This window comes from Eumetopias jubatus, unplaced genomic scaffold (assembly GCF_037043125.1).
Source record: "Eumetopias jubatus isolate StellerSeaLion01/CBP00866 unplaced genomic scaffold, mEumJub1_p1.0 scaffold_13, whole genome shotgun sequence".
NCBI classification, from domain to species: Eukaryota; Metazoa; Chordata; class Mammalia; order Carnivora; family Otariidae; genus Eumetopias; species Eumetopias jubatus.
In genome coordinates, this window is record NW_028274819.1 from 9,590,171 (window position 1) to 9,596,199 (window position 6,029).

The following is a 6,029-nucleotide window of genomic DNA, read 5'->3' on the forward strand; positions in this document are numbered from 1 at the left end:
CCTATTTAATCTCCATTCTACTCTAATATTTATGTGCCCATAGCTTTAGTATCTTCCTCAAATCTCTCATGGTAGATCTGCCACTCTGGGAGTAAGACATAAGACATGAGACATCAAGGGACTTTTCTTATGCCAGCATTTCCTAGTACACAGGTATTGACCAATAAAGCTTATGGGTATGTTAGTTGATGTATTTATTATGCAAGTAAGTCATGCTTATTATGTTGTAGGCAACAAACTTACCAGCTATTAACTTTTCCATAGACCAGACAAGTGGTCTCCATCAGGCTGAAAATAATACCCAGGGTCTGTAGATTAAATCACTGTGTGACAGATAAGCTCTATGTTTTCTTAGTTCCAGAGTTGCTTCGTCCTACTCATGTCCCTACCACTAGAACTGAAGGCCTGTGAGTTACATATCCCAGCACTTGCCAGTGCTGCCTTGTGTGGTTCTCCAATGGAAGGCACTCACGGGAGTTTAAAGGTGGGAAGAAAGCAGAGGTCATGTCAAGCTTTTGACATCACCTCTTGCAGTGGTTGTAGAACTGGTGTCTCCATGACTCACAGAAGCCCAGGAAGGACAGTTCTTTATGAATTAGGGGAGCATGGCAAATGACCACCTAACCAGAGGAAATTCAGGGAGCCTTCTTGGGGGGTGTGACATGAAGATAAAGAAAGTACCTATGCTAGAGCAATAGTCAGCGTTCAACAACTTTGCACGGGGTCGAACATGAAGACCTGATCTCACTGCATGCTAGAAACTGAACAACACAAACAACATGGACTTCTGGGGCAAAAGGGGTGAAATTGAAACCAGCTGAAACCAGGTTGGCTGAAGCTATTTGCAGGGGCTCTGGACCAGTTCTTTCCACTCGAATGCCTGGGTTCTTTCAAGCCATGAACAGGAACCCTCTCTGGAAGTGACCTCAAATTGTCTTTCAGGACTTTTCATTCCATCCCTCTTTTGTCTCATTCCCTGGGTAGGAGTTGCAGGGTTCAGAGTCCCAGTTGTTATTGAATGCCTCGGAACAATGAGAAGTCAGTGAGAAAGACAAACCATCCCCCAGTTAGATAATGCAACTCTCCAATTCCTACCACCAGAACAAATTCTGCAAATTGATTCTATTAATTTATCATGATTGAGCACATAATCTATGCTGACTTGGGTCAAGAAAAACAGCGATGAAAATGTTAGCATCCTCCACTCAAGATGTGCAGAGTGAGCTGACTTAAACAGACAAAGGCAAGGAGCTTGTGAATATTAGAAATATTTTAGTAACATAAATGAGATTTAAACCAGCATTAAGTTATCTGTTTGCAAGGGAGGGATGACAGGACTTTTTATAAAACCTCTTCCCTCTAGGCTGGCTAAACACTCTTGGAATGGGAGAGAATTTCGATGAATGCTTTGCTGAGGTTGAAATGTGGTGATGATTTAGGTGGTTCTTTGGTCCATTCAATTTCTCCAAGTACAGCCTTAGAGCATCTCCTATAAGTCCTGAGGGCTTAGAGTAAACACTGTGAAAGCCATCATAACTGTCCTCATTTAACCTCCCATTGCTTCATTTCATGATTGCTTTGATACCAAAATTGTGTCTGCCTCCTCTTCCACTTGTCACATTCCCTAGTAAACACCAATATTCAGCAAAGAGAGGGAGTTGGAGAGAGAGTGACTGTACTAATGTTTTCTGGAATGTCAATCCTGGGTTCCTAAACAAGGTGTCCAGTGGTCCATTGAGACTTGAAGGATCAATAGGAGTTGTCCTGGTGATCAAGGTGGGTGCAGAGTAATCCAAAACAAGGATGTGGAGCTTAGGTCATTGCCCCTGGGAGGGAGACATCTTGTGGTCCTCCCTAGGAATCACATCTATTCCATGAAAGCTGAGCATCCGTATCACCCTACTCTTCTTTGCCTAAACCCTAAACCTCAGGAAAACACTTGCTTATTTGTGTTCCCATGAGTATGCTCATTTAAATGCCAACCAATGAACAGGATTCATAGTATCTGTTTCATCCCTGTGACACCTCCACATCTATCACATCTCCACCCATGTTGGCTTTTTTTTTTATTCAATTAGCCAACATATAGTACCTCTTTAGTTTCAGATGTAGTGCTCAATGTTTCATCAGTTGCGTATAACACCCAGTGCTAATCACATCAACGTGCCCATGTTGGCTTTTAAGTGAAATTCCATAATTCCTTCCTTTATCATAAGCCATGGAGAATCTCCATCCCCAGTGGGATGCAAGTTCTTGGAGTGATACTGCTTAGTGCTTCAGGTTCAGTGGGATTGTTAGGTCCCCATATAGAGAGGGCTGCCTGCCCCATTGAAGGGAATAATTTACATGCTTCCATCCTCAGTGCTTCTGGTTGCCACCCCCACCCCCATAGTTTACAGTAATCTCCAGTACCCAAGACAGTAAATATACGATGCAAAGCAAGTCAGATCGCGTTGGAGCTCCCATTTCTTTGCTGATGGTTCTTTTTTTGTACTGTCATCTGGAAAGGTCTTTTCTTCAATTCCATTGCCACTTCCTCATCATCTCCGATCTGGACTTGCCTGGGAACCCATTTCTCTCATTGATCGTCCTTAGACTGGGTCCTCCCATGGACCAATTCTTACATCAGAGTCATTCACCAACAAACCTCTTGTTGAACTTGCCTTTTGTAGGGGCCAAGGGCAGACTGCCCCCAAATGTGCTACTTTGGCATGTTGATTATTTTAGACTTTTTAGATTTATATATATTTATATATATACATGTATATATATATGTGTATACACATATATATGTATATACATATATATGATGGAATATTACTCAGCCATCAAAAAGAATGAAATATTGTAATTTGCGATGACATGGGTGGAGATAGTGTGTATTATGCTAAGTGAAATAAGTCAGAGAAAGACAAATACCATACGATTTCACTTTGTGGAATTTAAGAAACAAAACAGATGAACATATGGGAAGGGAAGGAAAAATAAAATAAGATGAAAATTGAGAGGGAGGTAAACATAAGAGATTTTGAACTATAAGAAAGAAAGTGAGAAGGGCGCCTGGGTGGCTCAGTTGTTAAGTGTCTGCTTTCGGCTCAGGTCATGGTCGTAGGGTCCTGGGATCAAGCCCCACATCGGGCTCCCTGCTCTGCGGGAAGCCTGCTTCTTCCTCTCCCACTCCCCCTGCTTGTGTTCCCTCTCTCACGGGGTCTCTCTCTGTCAAAATAAAATAAAGTAAAATCTAAAAAAAAAGAAAGAAACAGTGTTGTTGGAGGGAAGGTGGGTGGGGGGATGGGTAAGTGGGTGATGGGCATTAAGGAGAGCACTTGATGTAATGAGCACTGGGTGTTATACGCAAGTAATGAATCACTAAGTTCTACCTCTGAAACTAATAATACACTATATGTTAATTAAACAGAATTTAAATAAAAAAAAAGACTGCGGACAGATATGTAACACCTGCTGTCTTCTGTTGAGGTAGACACTGAGACTTGTAAAGATCTAAAAACTCTACTCTTCTCTGTGAGAAAGAGACATTTGAGTAGAGACCAAAGAGGTGAGAGAAACTGAAGAGAGGAAAACCAGATTTAAGAATTACTACACACTGTATATTCCAATGTGTTAAAAATGCTATTAAAATAATTCTTTAAAAACCATTATTCAAGGTGCGTGGGGGTGCTCAGTCAGTTAAGCATCAGCCTTCGGCTCAGGTCATGATCCTGGAGTCCCAGTATCAAACCCTGCATCAGGCTCCCTACTCATGGAGAACATGCTTCTCCCTCCCGTAATAATGGCTTATTATTAGCACATCTCAGTGCAATGCAGTTGGCCAGGAGAAGGGAGATGCTCCTTGATGTGCTGGAGGTTGAGGGTATAGTGTGGGGAGTGTTCCCATGGGGTATGGACAATGAATTTGTGCACTGTTTGTGGAGGATTTAAAAATGACAACGAAATGAAATAAAAATCAACTGCTTTGAATGATCACCATGAGCTAGTTTTTCTAGACAATATCATGGATAACATGCCCCTCTTTGCTGGACATTGTAAATAATGTGACACTGACCTGGAGCAGGGTGTTCCCAGTGCCTGTCCATGACATATCCAGACTGAATCCAATCATTCAGGAGCCCAGGCTTCTCCCATTGAGTGGCTCTGGAGTCTCAATGGGACTTAGGGCTCTACAGGATTGCTGCATTCAATGGCAGCCATTCTGGAAAAATCAAAACAATGGGGACATTAAAAAGGGCAATTGCTGTCAGAGGTGGGGGGAGGAAGGAACCAATAAGCAGAGCTCGGATGATTTTAAGGGCAGTGAAACTCTTCAGTACTCTAAGGTGGGTGTTTATCACATACATTTCACAAAAGGCATAGCCTGTAAAACACCAAGAGTGAACCCTAAGATAAAGTATGGACTTTGGGTGATAAGGATGTGTCCACAGAGGTTCATCAGCTGTAACCAATGTACAACCAGGTGGGGGATATTGATAGTGGGGGAAGCTGTGCGTGTGTGTGATTTTAGGAGATGTGTGGAAACTCTCTGCACTTTCTGCTCAATTACGCTGTGAGCCAAATCTACTCTAAAAAAAACCCCAAAAAACTCTATTGAAGACAAAAAGAAGGAAAACTCATTGTTGAGAATATTCTCTTGGACACCATAAAAATCAAATAATCCAATTAAAAACTGGGCAGAAGACATCTAGATGACCAACAGACACATGAAAAGATGTTCGACAGGGATGCCTGGGTGTCTCAGTCTGTTAAGCATCTGCCTTTGGCTCAGGTCGTAGTCCCAGGGTCCTGGGATTGAGTCCAGCATCAGGCTCCTTGCTCAGTGGGGAGCCTGCTTCTCCTTCTGCCTGCCTTTCTTTCTCTGACAAATAAATAAATAAAATCTTTTAAAAGTAAATTTAAAAAAAAAGAAAAGATGCTCAACATCACTCATTATCAGGAACCTGAATGAAGAAGCTGTGTTCAGCATAATCCATCTTTGCCTCAGGAATACAGTTTTTAACTTTGTACTTGGAAATAACTTCACAATCACAGAAATGGATGGAACTAGGGTGTATTATGCTAAGCAAAATAAGTCAATCAGAGAAAGACAAATACCATATGATTTCACTCATATAGGGAATTTAAGAAAGAAAACAGATGAACATAGGGGAAGAGAAGGAAAAATAAGGTAAAAACAGAGAGGGAGGCAAATCATAAGAGACTCTGAACTTTAGAGAACAAACTGAGGGTTGCTGGAGGGGAGGGGAGTGGGGGATGGGCTAAATGGATGCTGAGCATTAAGGAAGGCACTTGTGATGAGCACTGGGTGTTATATGTAAGTGATGAATCACTCAATTCTATCCCTGAAAATAATACTACACTATATGTTAAGTATCTTGAATTTTAATAAAATCTTGAAAGAAAAAATTGCAAAATACCCCACAAAGTTACAGAAATGTTGCAATGATATGTGTAGTAGAACATCCGTATAGTTTTACTCATAGACACTTTTGCTGATGTGCTACTCCATTTACTTTACAATCTTCTCCTTTTTTCTTATTTTCCCAGTTCTAGAGTTAGTATTGTCTTTTCAAATGATCACTCATTGGGCATCCTTCATCTTCCCTTTATACTATTCTAGTCATTCAATAACCTATATTACCAATTCTTGCATGATATTTGCTCTGTTCAATATGTAGACACCTTCATCAAATGGGCCAGGATTCATCTCAACAGAAGCAAATTTCTGCATATCTGTATGCCCATCTCCAGTTCCTACAGCTGAATCTCTTCTTTTTCCTCTCCTCTGATGGTCCGAAAGAGAGAGAGGGTGGACTGAGGTCCCCATTTTTGAGAGGCAGAGAGGGATTTTGCAGCTTCCCTCCCCAGTGAGGGTGCACCCAGAGCACTGAGAACTGTGTATGGTCCATGAGTTAATAAATGTGTGTGTGTGTGTGTGTGTGTGTGTGTGTGTGTGTCTGTTTAATAGGGGGAATCTTTTAAGTTGTGGGTCCTGGGAAGGGTCCTTCTGCCTGGGT